Consider the following 13,789-nt stretch of genomic DNA (forward strand, 5'->3'; position numbering starts at 1 on the left):
AGTACCAGAGCACATATTGCCACTTAGAAATGGTGTTTTTAGAAATGTGGGGTATGAAGAGTTAGGGCATAGTATAGATCCTAGAAATCAGGTGCACCTTATTCTTCTGTAGAGTGCTGTTTCAATTCACAACTCAGCCCATGGGGTGTAAAAGTGTTAGAGGCAATTATGTAACTTGTCGTCCTGGGTGACATCACTGGCCAGCCTCGGAATTAATTCCGTGCTCAGGAATTATTGTGAAAATCACTTTGTATTTATTATTTATCATGTAGGACATAATAAGCAATATGTAAGTTTCAACCCCGTCTGCAGCATTCTCGATTGTCTCTTACCTTTACAGTTAGAGACACGTTACCAAACCATTTGCAAAGGGCACTCTTACATGGGCCGTGTAACTTGATTTTTAATTTATAAAATTTATAAAAAAAAGTATACAATAAGTAATATAAAATTTATAGAAAATAAAAAATACAATTTATAAAAAGAATTTATGAAAAATAAATAAAAAGGCTTCATGGAAGCAATGCGTTAGCATACCCATTGCACATGAAGCACAATTATATATGCTTGGGCATCATCTAATTAATCTTCTGAACCATATGTGTGGCTGCATACGACATTTTTTATGCGCATGCTCTACCTTCCTATTCCTACATGTGCACACGAATAACAGTGAATATATGTGAAGTGGCAAAAAGCAATGCTAGACTCTACCATCATTGTGCCCCTTTAACTTTTCCACATTTATGTCTGGTGAACAGGGAATATCTCACTAGAAAAGAATACATTTGTGTACTGTTGGGCAAGCAAATAAATATATTTATTTACATTTTCCATCAATCAACAATGTTGTGACCTGGTACAAATATTAATGCCAACAAGGAAAGTATTACAAATTGTTCCTATGTACTCAAATGCAGATATGACAATTCTCTTTTTGTACCTCAGCACAGTACAGTTTCACAATTACAAACTGCACAGCATCAGCAATCTTAAAGTATCTCAAGAGGGGAATCACATAAAGCTCCAATAGTAGACTGTGCAAACAAAGCTAAAAAAAACAAAGTACTTGAAGAAAAATCTGAATAATCGGTTGCCATTGCAATATGTACTACTATGCACAGTTCATGAATGGGACAAGTTACCTCATTGCATTGCCTCCATGTGAGCACTAGAACAGGCAGCTTTTTAGGTCACTCTTTTCGTGTTTTGCTATGGTCTTTTTTTTTGTTTTCTGTTTTTGCAATAGCAAGCATGGCCGTAGTGAAACACAAGCAGCCAAGGACAGGATGAGACATCTACAATGCGACTGCTAGCTCTCAACTGATATATTTATTAGCAGACTGTGGAATATACACATATATGCTGCTAAGCAAATGACAATTTAACCAATAGAATAATAGACAAGAAAAAAGGGTTATATATCTCCCCTTCTCCTCATTCTATTTCACAGGCAGCCCTAGTATCATTCTGAGTGCGCCCGTGCATCCCCTTTGAGATAACGTATCTCGGACAGAAGCAAATCCAACAGCGGACTGCTTACACATGCAACTGTCTTGGATTTCTCTAACCAGTTGTTGTTTAACCGCTGGCTTGAGCCCTGTGTTCTGGAAATTTAGGCAGCATCCAGAGTCCCTGCAATGTGTTGCTAAGTTTCTCGAGGGCATAAAAGTCTGTCCTTGGCTGCCTGTGTTTCAGTATGGCTTATTTCATGAATTATTTGTTGAAGTTTCGATGTGCTTGAGAACATGAACCAACAACCATTGTCAGCAATCGTCAACCATTGTATCCTCATGAGGTGATGAGGGTTTGTCATCCCAAAGAGACTCCCTTTCTGGCATGTGTTTATGGTTGCTCATCACTACAGAAAAAAAAAGAAAAAAAAAAGAACACGCATTTAATGACAAGAAATGGATAGTCATATTTACTTTATTATGATTGTGCACTACAGAAAGAAGACTTTCGCACAGAAGGCTGTACTTCTTGAGGTCTAACATCAAATTACAAAATTCCAGAATATATAAGGCATGTAGACAACTAGACAACTAGAGTTATTGAGTTGTCGAGTTGAGTTGAGGGGGAGTTGTACCCTCTTTTTATTTTATTATATATGATTGTATAATTATTTTTATGTCTGTACCAACCCTCGCTCTCTACATTACAACATGTTCTATATATTCTGGGATTTTGTAACTTCATGTTAGACATTAACAAGAGCAGCCTTGTGCACGAAAGTCTCGTCTCATTAAAATTTAGATGCTCTCAACAGTCTTCTTTCTGTTGTGGATCTCTATCGCAGCATACCTGCACATTGCTGTTCTACGTACTGTGACTTTGCAGTAAGAGTATGGACTTTGGGTAAAAAGACTACACAGCACTGCTCAGGTATTTTTGCCTATCGAACAGTATGTATGTATGCAGTATGCACACAGTATTTGTGCACCGGACCCAATAAAATGTAATGGATGTGGCATTGCCCACGGTAATGCACCAAGTTCGACACAATTATTGTAGAATCCAGGTATTTTAGCATACATGTCAATCCAGTACCACATCCAGTGTGAAGTTGTGACAAATAAATAGTTTCCATTTTTCTTAGCTCTCAGAACACAGACAGTAAATTAATAAGAGTAGACAATGTTAACATGAATTCTGGGCTATTCTTCAATTAAAGATTCACAGATAGTAAAGGCACCTTCCTCAATGGACGTTGATGACACTGAAAATTCTAAAACGTTATCAGAGGCGACATCAGCTTCTTCGTGTCAGAAAGGATTGTATGTCCAACAGTAATCCAGCTAACAGTAACAAAAATGTGCAAAAGAGAAATTAACTGAAATAATGTAACGTACCTTCTATATCAGAGAGTGAAGCTTGTAACACCCCATCCACAGGAACCAGTGTCCAGACAGCAAAAGTGCTTGAACTGGGCAGCTAATCGGAATGGCGACCTTTGTTTTCCACCCTGAAAGCACAGGTTGTAACTTTGAGGGCAGATTTAAAAGTGGTGTCAAGATGTCCGCATGCGAGCGCACATGAAAAGTTGAACATAGGTGAATACTGAAATTATAACATAACATTGCCGTTTCTGTTGGGGGAGGTAGGCTGCAACTAACGTGTCAGCAATTTCTTCATGCACCAGATGCAAGCCAGATCCTGCTTCATTTCCGCCTTCAGCGTGCACCTGTGATAATTCAGAAGTTAGATTATCAATACTAGTGTTGTTAATCGTGGTTATATCAGAGTAAGCGCAGTAGGACAGCTGCACAATCGATTCATTAAGCTTGCTATTTTTTATATCTGAACCTCGACTTACCTTTTTTGCCCTCGTTTTTTGCCTCGATCCTCCGTGGCACGTTCAAAATGTTGTGCGTCGGGCACTTTAGATTTTCATCAGACGATTTCGTGCCGAGATTCCAAATTGCCTCTGGAGTCGCGCGTAATCTATGATAACATTCGTTCACGAAATCCTTGCAGTGGAAAGTAGCAAGCACCACTGTGAGCCAAGAGCTTCGCACTGCGTTGTCTTTTGGCAGCTTATAATAGGTAACACTTGAATGCTCCGATAAATTGTTCTAACAGCGTAGCACCGTCGCATCTTCGACAACTTCGCCGTGGCATATCACGTATCATATCGCTCCGGCCCATAAAAGGCAAGGTCAGAACAAGGAAGTGCGCTTTCCAAACGACGCCGTGCCAAAAAAGTATTGACACGCTTTGTTTCCGGCTTAGCAATAACATAACAGCTGTTCGTTTATGTACGATGCACAGAGGACGAAACGAAAGAAGCCAAGCGGCGAAGCCAAGAGTTCATGCCAAGCCAAAGACAGATACACCGAGAGCAGTGACGTCGGTGCGCCAGTGCGCAGGGTTTGCCGACGGTCTGACGGGCGGGCTTGAGAACTAAAAAAAATGCTTTCTAAAAAACTACGAACCGTTGGACCAAGATATTTCGCACACATATTCAGTCTTCGCTAACGAACACACAGCGCGAGTATCGCTCAGTTCTGCGGCACTTCAAAATCGGCATATCCGACCTTTAAAGAATTGCAGAAGGCATTCCCGTGCTTCGGCTGACAGGTGCCTTAGTATATTGTGTATATGATGCGATCTGGTTCTAGGGCCGTGTCTTTCGGTGGCATGCGAAACGCCCACCATGACCGCCAGGTATACTTTTCTTTTCAGCAGCTGCTTTAATCTTCAAGAAATCTTTACTGTAATGTCTAGAGCTCGACACGCTCTGAAACCCAGGAGGTTTGCTTGTACTTCCAAATTGTCACAGGAAGACCCATTCATTTGTAGAAGAGGGAAAAGTTACGATAGTCGCCCATAATACTTCTCAGCCTCTCCCAAACTTTCTTTGAGGGTGTATTTGACGTTAGCGACGAAACAAATCCTCTCCGCCATTCCTTCTGAGCTTATTTCCGAGTACGGCTCGCTTTACCTCGTGCATTTTTAAACGCAACTAAGTTCTGTGCAGTGTGGTACCTACGAAAGATACCCCACGCTCGGTTTTTTTCCTTCCGTGTTTTCTCACAATCGCTCGTCCACCAGGGCTTGGGGCGCTTGGGGATACGTCCGGAGGTTTGTAGAATTGATGCAATAGCTGCCTCTATAATTCTGGTAGTAATAACATCGCTAGCTTGGTTGACATTCATACCTGATAAAGACTCTTGTGAAAATGTGTCTTTCCTTTGAAACAGGTTTCAATCTGCGAAGGACAATTCCCACCGTGATGGTCGTGCAGTCAAAGTGTTTGTTGTATGGATTAACTTTAGGAATAAAGGAAAGTGGCCGCTACCTCGAGGGTTGTCCTCTACTGCCCAGTCTATGTCCTCGAACAGAGACGGGCTACATAAAGAGAGATCTATTGCCCAAAAGGACTGTGTGGCACTGTTTACATAGGTTGGTGCTGCTGTGTTGAGCATGCAAATCGGCCTTGTGAATAAAATTATTTCGATCATCCTCCCCCGTCTGTCAATATTTTGACTTCCCATAAAGAATTGTGGGCATTAAAAGCGCCAAGCAGAAGACACGGCGATGGGAATTCATACAGTGGGAACCTTCCAGTTGTTTATGACCTCCATCACAGATGGGAGTAGATGTAAAGAACAAACTGCTAAAACCCTATGGGGTGATTTCATTGCAATTCAGGCAAGCCGGTCGCGATTGTGTCATCGATTTCGATAATCATTTGATATGTTATGACCCAATCTTTATTATGAAAAACGTCACAACTCCCGACCTTGACATCCTAGGGCTTGCGGGGAAAAAAATTCGGACAGGTCACTAGGTGAAGCGAGGGTGTATGTGCGTGAATTGTTTTCTCGCATTTTGAAAAACTTGGTACGGTTATAAGCGGAAGCCCGGGGAATTTTTTAGCTCATTTTACAGGTTGTGAGCTCAATTTGAGCCGCGTGAAACGTTGTCTAGTTTGCAAAGTTTTTTCCCGTCGAAAATCGCAATTTTGCTCCAGAAAGCGAAATTGCCTACACTTCGTGGCCTGGTTACACCAAGGTTAGATATCACATGGAAATGAACTTTACTTGATCGGAAAGAAAAATTTTCCATCTTTCTAACGGTTGGAAGATGAAGCTTCCTCGGTATTTATTTAGTGGGCGCGACACGACAGGACGAATTAACCACAGTACGCGAAAATGCGCAGGTTTCGCGGGACTGCAATGCAAAATGGTCACATCCGATTTCCACGAAAAACGTCTGGTTTATTGCTTATTACATGCTCTTACGAATGCTATAAAATTTATTCGGGCTGAAAACAGATAACAGGCCATAAGGGCAGAATTATCTAAGGCATTCATTCCGACGCGTATGTGCTGGATGTTTCATATCCCGCGTGCTTAGGCACCGAATTTGAATGTGCAGTCAGGAACGATGTCGTGCAGCTGTAGCAGTCATTTATTTCTTCTCTAGAGTTTCTACTTAATTTCAATTGCTGTTCAATCATGTATATCCTCAACACACAATAGGTGGCAGGGCATATGTACATGGAGAAGATCGATGCACATAATCATGGAACATCAGTACGAACATCAGTAAGAAGCACTCTATATGATGGCATGTCTTCTGCTGTCGTTGCAAGCTTGACCTGTGGCGCCACCCCCTGCGATCCACTGGCAAGTGCCTTGTACCACACATGGGAAGTGCGAATGCCCTTTGTGGATTGCACGGCCTTCCATTCCTTCTGTTCCACTTCTCGCAGCGTACGAATTTCACTCGAGGGGATGTGAATCAGTTGTGTTGATTGTCCTTTATTTGTCAAAACGCGGACGATGTCGGAAGCATACTGGATAGTTCATGATCATGCAACACGAGCACGATCATGACCTTTCATCAGGCACTGGTACGCCAATCATTGGCACATAGCATTCCACACCTACAACAACAACAACAAATAAATTAATGATAATGAATGGGGAAATTCGCCACTTCAGGTGCGGCCCACTACCCTGGTCAAAACTGTTTTTTGCGTGTCCCCATCCCGAGTGCGGACGAAAATGGTTCTGTTGGACAAGAAGTCAGCCACCCAGACAAAAAGCCTGTGAGGCACTCTAGCCCGGAGGAGGGTGTGCAATACATAAGTGTGACTGACCGTATCATAGGCACGTTTGACATCAAGGAAAAGAGCCTCGACAATTCTCTTGCAGCTCTTGGCGACTTCAACGCAGTCACAAGGTCCATTAGGGAGTCAACTGAGCTACGGTGCCGACGGAAGCCCGCCATCTCATCAGAGAAAACGTGATTCCTTTCCAACCACCATTCCAGCCTGTGTAGAACCATCCGCTCCATCACCTTACCGACACAACTGGTAAGGCTAACTGGCCGGAAAAAGGACAGGTGCGACGGATGCTTGCCAGGCTTCAGCAATGGGACCACCATGGCTTCCTTCCAACTTGCGGGTACCAGGCCAGATCTCCATGAGCTGTTGCATATAAACAGCAAAGTTCGAAGGCCCCCAGCGCCAAGATTTCGAAGAGCTGAATAGGTAATCCCGTCTACACCAGGGGACGATTTGGGTCGGGACAAACGAAGGGCAGTTTTAAGCTCTGGCAGAGAAAAATCCGCATCCAGCTGTGCGTTCGACGGGAGCGTTATACGATCAAGATCCTCGCGAAGTTCAACCATGTAGGTATGAAACGTTGCAGTTCCCGCAGCTTCCGCAGCCGCCGCCACAGTTCCGCAGAAGTCCAGAGCTACGTCGACCTCAGACTTGTTGAGGATCAGAGCAAGTGACCCCAGTGGATTGGTGCGTGGAAGGCCATCGAGCAGGCTACGTGCAACTTGCCAAATTCTGGCGGGTCTGCTGAAGGGCGACAGCGTCTCACAAAACCGGCGCCAACGCTGTCGATCAAGGGCTCTCAACCTGTGTTGCACAGCTCTAAGTGAATGACGCGCTGCGACAATATCGGAAAGTAAACCCGTGCGTCGAGCTCTTCGCTCAGCTCTTCTACGGCAAGCACGTAGCTGTTCCACCTGGGGACTAGAGCCCGTATGACCTGCTGCAACAGGTACGTGTCTGGAGGACTCACGGAGAGAAGTTGACAACACCTCCGAGAAGTGGTCTGCGGTCATCTCCCGCTGTGATGACACCTCACATCGCTCCCGGAACACCTTCCAGTTAACCAGACGAAGGGACCTATTGCCACGTTGTATGGTGCATCCACGGATCGCTATGAATATCGGAAGGTGGTCACTTCCTCTCCCGTCACAATCCGTAGACCATGACGCCTTTCTGAAGACATCTTTCGAGCAGATAGAGACATCGAGGACATCCGTGGTGAAGTCCCTACGCATAAATGTGGAGGAGCCATCGTTCAGCAAGCACACATCGAGTTCGTCAATGACGTCGCTCCATATTCTCCCTTTGGCGTCCGTTTTCCGACTTCCCCACAATGGGTGATGTGCATTGATATCACCTACGAGAATGAATGGAGGAGGCAAGTTTTCCAGAAGGTGCTTCACCTCACGTTTCGTAAGGGCTGATGAGGGAGGAACGTAGAGGCTAACCACAGTGAGCAAAACGTCACGGAAGCGTACTACACACGTGACGTAGTCCACAGCAATACCCGGCGTCCGTGGCTGCACAGCAAAAGTCAGGTCACTTCGTACGCACAATACTGTTCTGGACGAGGCCGCACCTCCTGATCGCACTATGCGGTATCCGCTAAGTCGAAAGTCATCTTTGACATAGGCTTCGCTGATGGCCAATATGGGGGTCTGGTACTTCAATAAAAACAATTTCAAGTCAGGGAGCTTACTGCGCAAGCCACGTGCGTTCCATTGGAGGAGAGTTGCGTTTTTATAGCAGCGGTCCATGGACAGATGCGAGGAAACGCTCCGTTGCAAGAAGCTGCTTAACGGCTGAGAGCTCTGAAGAACTCGGGAAAGTTTGCAGGATGGCCTTGAGTGCCGCGAAAATCAAGGGAAGCAGAAGATCGGCCAAGCCATTTGTGTCGACGCGACGCTCAGGCTCCGACCGCTGATACATGGGTGGACTCTTGTTTCCCACACTCGAGGTTCTCCCAGCTACTCCTGCATATGTAGGGCAAACTTGAGGACGAGAATTCACACCGCCATTGTTTGGCGGGCCATGAACTTGCTCGTCAGGTACACTGGTAGCTGCTTGAACTGTTGTAAGTTGTCTGGGCCTTAGCTCTTAGCCTCTGCTCTTAGCCAGCATGACATTTACGCGAGCGTTCTTGGGAGGTTCCGGGTATGGATTGGGACGCGAGGCGCCGACACGCCCTTGTTGGCCACGTCGCGAACTGCCGTTCGGAGGCGATGGGCTTGTTGGGTTCAAGACTTCCGTCTGGTGCGCCGCTGTTGCCACCCGCTTCTTTGGGCACATGGAGTGAGAAGCGGCATGAGGGCCGCCACAGTTGGCACATTTAGGCTGCCTCCGAGCAGTGCATTCTGTAAACTTATGAGGCCCAGCACATATCATGCACCGTGTTGACCCTCGACAAGAGTGCGCCAGGTGACCAAAACGTTGGCACTTGTAACACTGGACGGGGCCTTCAACGTACTCAGACACTTGGTAAGTATTAAACCCCAGCCGAAGAGTCTTCGGCAGCTTCATGTTGGATTTGAACGTAAGAATTACTAACTTGAGTGGCGTATAGTAGTCTAAACTCCCCTCCGTATAGACATGACGTCGTTGCCGGCGAGCCGAAGTGACACCTTCCTCTGCCAGGTAAGAGGCAATATCCTCGTCCTCGTAGTCAAGTGGTACATAATAAATTTTACCCATGTTGTTCAGATACGATGACGGAATGATGACTGCAACATCCAGTCCGGCGACCGTTTTAAGGCCCATCAGGTTTGCTACTGCTCCTTCAGAAGTTACACACACACATATGCTTCCGTCACGGTTAAAACGGTGACTCAGGATTTCCTCTTGGGCTGCAGAACATATCTCTTTGGCCACAGTGTTGGGATTCACCTTCCAGAATGACAGATTTTCCTGAAGGGGCTTGAAAACAACTGGTATCCCCTTTGCTCTATTCTTGCGGTATGCTACAAGAGTGAAAGGGTCCTTCCCATCTTCGACACCCTCCATGTCAGGTGGCGGCGTCACAGGGGGATTCTGAGGCGGGGAGAAGGTAACCGCTGACGGTAACTCACCATCCCCAACTTCAGTGGCATCGGACCAATTCTGCAGTGCATTTGGATCCTTTGAAGAAGGCAGGACCGGATCGTCGTCGCGCATTGCGCCCGGAGGCCGTCGATCCATCGGTGAACGGCTCCTGTCACTCCGCCCTGGACAGAACCCGTCTGGAGGTCCATCCTGGTTTTCAAGGTCTCGGCGGGGGACAGTCCGCCCAGTGGCCATTAACAAAGAGGGCCCTTGAAGGGCCGAAATCGGCTAGAACAGCAATAGGCCTAGCCAAGCTTCAGAGCAGCGAAAAGTACGTCCGTGCTGGTCAGTGCACGCGAGCAACCCTCCCACACCTACAAAATATCAATGCTGATCAGGAAAGACAACTGGATGCAATCCTAGGAAGGAGCCTTAGGATTTGCCTTGGAGTGCCAAGAACAACCAGGACGTTTGTTCTCGGAGAAGCACGGGAGCCTCCTGCGGTCGTACTTAGGAGCCAAGAGCTATAAAGACATCTTGTTCGATTCATCACACGGCATCAAAACGAGCTCATCAAAAATGTGGCAAGTAGGCAGAAGAGCAGCGCAGCACGGACCCTAAAGCAACTACTGATAAGTCTCCCAAAGAAAAGGATACACACCATGAAGCAAGACCGACCTCCTTGGCTCTTGCACGAGCCTAGAGTACACGTGACCATTCCAGGCATCAATAAGAAGGCTGACACAAACTCATCAGTGCTCCGAACATTGGCCCTGACACATCTACAAGAAAAGTTTCCAGCTAAGACAATTATGTATACGGATGGTTCCTGCTCCCAGGGAAAATCTGCGAGTGCTTTTGTTGTCGAAGACGTCAGGAAAGGATACCGGCTCTCCCATGGTACATCATCGACTATGGCCGAAGTGCATGGGATCTTCAAAGCCCTATGCCGTATCAGAAAATCTACAAAAAAAAAGGATAATCTGCAGCGACTCCTTGTCCTCCCTCCACATGATCAGGCTAGGGAGTGACACATACTTCGTATACAAAATTCTTACTACTGTCGCCGACATCAACCAACAGTGTTGTCTTTCAGTGGGTTCCTTCCCACTGTGGAATCCAAGAAAACGAGGGTGCGAACGAAACAGCTAGAGAAGCGCTCGCCAAGACAACCCTGAGAGGAATTCCTTCCACAAAAGTTGACACGAGATCATATATCGGACAACTGACAGCACAGCGATCGGTACACCAGTGGAAAAGAAACCTCAGACTGTCCCACTACCTATCCCGCATCTATCCGGAACTAAATGGTATCATCCCTAGAAATCAGCATAGGTCTATCCAAACAGCCGTCCGCAGAATTCACCTGAGACAACTCTACACTCAAGCGACTCTCTACGGAATGAGATCAGCATCGCCACTATGCGCAACATGTAACACGCGGGAAGATACGCTCCACGTGGTCATCCAATGCCCCGCCTTCAAACAGCACCGAGAAAGGCTGGAAGCTGTCCCAAGCAAGCTCGACACATGCTAAAGACTTTTCTGTGGACATCACCTATACCACTTACCAGAAATGGAGCGTATGTAGTCACGCATACATACGCACTACATACGCGTATGTAGTCACCACATAGCTGCAGCAAGCATCCAGATAAAAGAAGAAGAAGAAGCTTCAGTAGCGGGGCACCGCAGATTGTGCATGGTCGCAGTGTGCTTCAGTGACCCGCCGACACCATCAAACACGTTTTTTCCATGTCCGCTCGCGGAGAACTGCCATCTCAGCAACAAATTGCTGTTTGCAATTTCGTTCAGCTGATATTTTTTATTTTTTTTAAATAGGCGGCGGCACCGTCTGAGACATAGAAGACGCCAGAAAATAATGGAAGTGTATCTTCTAGCACCTCCACTATTTTTTGCAAGGCGATTAGCGCATGTTCCGTGTCATTGGATCGATCGATTGGATCGATCAATTCATTGGATCGATCATCGATTGCTGTCGCAAAGCTCTTTGTACCAGACTTCGTCGTTGCGACACCATGTCAATAAGGAAATCTGGTCAGTTCTCCAGTATCGCCCTTGCACCTCGCTGGACAAACTGATTCTCCGATTTTCAGCGAAGTCGAAATGGTGAACCACATGTCGGCTATGTGGGTTAGATTCGTTCTTGATAACATTCGTCTGGATAGTCTGTATATGCTTGTGCTTGATGTAAATACCCTCACACTTTTTGGCATACTTAAGGAATTGTTGTGCGCTCAAGGTCTTCTCGGTTAGGTCCCCTGATTGCCAGAGGGCGAGCGTTATAGTTTCGTATCGCCGAATTCGCAGCTTCTGCAATTTGAGCCTTTTGCATCTTGCACATTCAATGCGCAAGAAGGATTTTGTTTCAAGCTTCTCACAAAGGCACATACCTCTGAAATCTTCTTCACTCACCTGTTCGGAAGCGATACTGTTTATGGCAGCAACAAGCAGGTCGAAGTTCGCGCAGTAGCAACACTCGCACTGCTGTTGACGCGGAGCCCTTTGAACCCACTTTGGACGAAGTGAATAGAATTTTGTTCGGGTGAGATGTGTTGAACAGGCTATAGGTTTCTCTGATTGAACGAGTCATGAATCGTTTGCTCCCCTTTTCCGTTGTTCAGTACATGGACCACATCCCTTTTGTTGGGGCTCTGAACAGAGCAGTCCATTTCGTCCTCCAAGTAGAAAGTGAGTACAACAGCCATGCCATCCTCGCTGTCCAGCATATTTCCCGGGCAACGCCCACACTCCATGTTTGGCACTTAGAGTCATTGACTTGTCAACGATGTACTTGGTAGCCTCCGGTATCAGTATCATGTTTCTTTCTTGGTGACGCTTTCGAGCAGAAGTGTTAACACTTGGCACCTTTCCTGTTGCGAAGCGCACCTTTGGTATACGCGCTCCTGATATTCTGTATGTGGTTCACACAGGTGGAGGAGTCTGCATGGCCACGTGCGGTCGTATGCTCTACCACATAGGCATCGCTAATCATCCGGAGAACGGATTTGCTTATTACATCTCCAACCTCCTCCTGTTTTCGTGCGACGTAAGTCATCACTTGCTTCCTTTTCAGGGACGTTCATTTTCGCAGTGGTGTCACATGTATTTTAGCGCAAGAAATACTCTCATTGATCTAGTCACGAATTTCTTCTCTTTGGACGTAATCTTCATCCATTACAGGCGCGGGAGGAGACCGTTGCGGAAGCTCCTCAATCATTGAGCGAAAGTAATGCACACACGTCTTACATAATTCGTCGTTGCCACCGACTTCGTCACCTCGCCCAGGACTTCTTTTAAAGCTTCTTTTAAAGCTTCCACGCGTTGATGTCCAGGCTTTTGACACTCATGAAGCCGTGTTGCTTGGGTATGGGCTTTTTGTGGCGAACAGCATAATCCGCGCAAAACACACGACGACTGCTGTGCACATCTTGAGGCATGACGACGTCGTTGCATGGAACAATGCGAAGAAATGTTGGAACCCTTCCTTTTGGACGGAACGAGAGCCTTACGTTGACGACCAGACATCAACTCCGAACTCAGTAATCTCCCGCCCCCCCACGGTGTCCCGCTGAGGAATCAGCAATGTCATTTTTGTTAGCTTATCAGTAGGGTTCGTGGTTTTCGGCATTTTCCGAAAAATGCCGGAAAACACCCCCCGAATGATTTTTTTCAGATTCGGAATATTCCGAAAAAATACGAATTTCTCGTATCCTGACAGCTGCCATTCCTGGAGCCGCAAACGGAAATCCCCTTGGAATCTCCCTTTGTCGACTATTTCTCGAGCGTGGCATTATCTTCAGGCTGTGCCCTTGTTTCGTTGTGCGTAAGCGCTTATAGGAGGATGACCTCAGCTGTGTTGATGAATCTCGTATGGATGATATAAAACGCGAGTTTTTCGAATATGCTGCATGCCCTGCCCCTCAGGTGGATATATCTCCTATTCAGTTTTGGACGACCCGTTCCAGCACATGGCCTTTGTTATCGCATACTGGCTATTCCTGTTTCTAACGCTAATGTTGAGCGCGCGTTCTCTAAATTGCGTGTTATTAATCGCAAGGAGCGAGCCGCTATGACAGATGCGAGCATGATGATGTACGCTTGCATCTATTACAACAAGAGGTAGTCTCATTGTTTGCTGGTTTGGCACAGGCAATAAAAGACATTATTAAT

At 46.3% G+C, this 13,789-nt stretch overlaps 1 long non-coding RNA gene across 1 annotated transcript; it reads right to left on the reverse strand.

Annotated features, from left to right (window-relative positions):
• Positions 1-793: 793 nt before the first annotated feature.
• LOC135393189 (uncharacterized) lies at positions 794-3,578 on the reverse strand. Its single transcript, XR_010422521.1, has 3 exons — positions 3,317-3,578; positions 2,853-3,184; positions 794-1,861 (listed from the first exon to the last, which is right to left on the reverse strand). It is a non-coding gene; the product is annotated as an uncharacterized LOC135393189 (long non-coding RNA).
• Between the last annotated feature and the right edge of the window lie 10,211 nt (positions 3,579-13,789).

This window comes from Ornithodoros turicata, chromosome 4 (assembly GCF_037126465.1).
Source record: "Ornithodoros turicata isolate Travis chromosome 4, ASM3712646v1, whole genome shotgun sequence".
NCBI classification, from domain to species: domain Eukaryota; kingdom Metazoa; phylum Arthropoda; class Arachnida; order Ixodida; family Argasidae; genus Ornithodoros; species Ornithodoros turicata.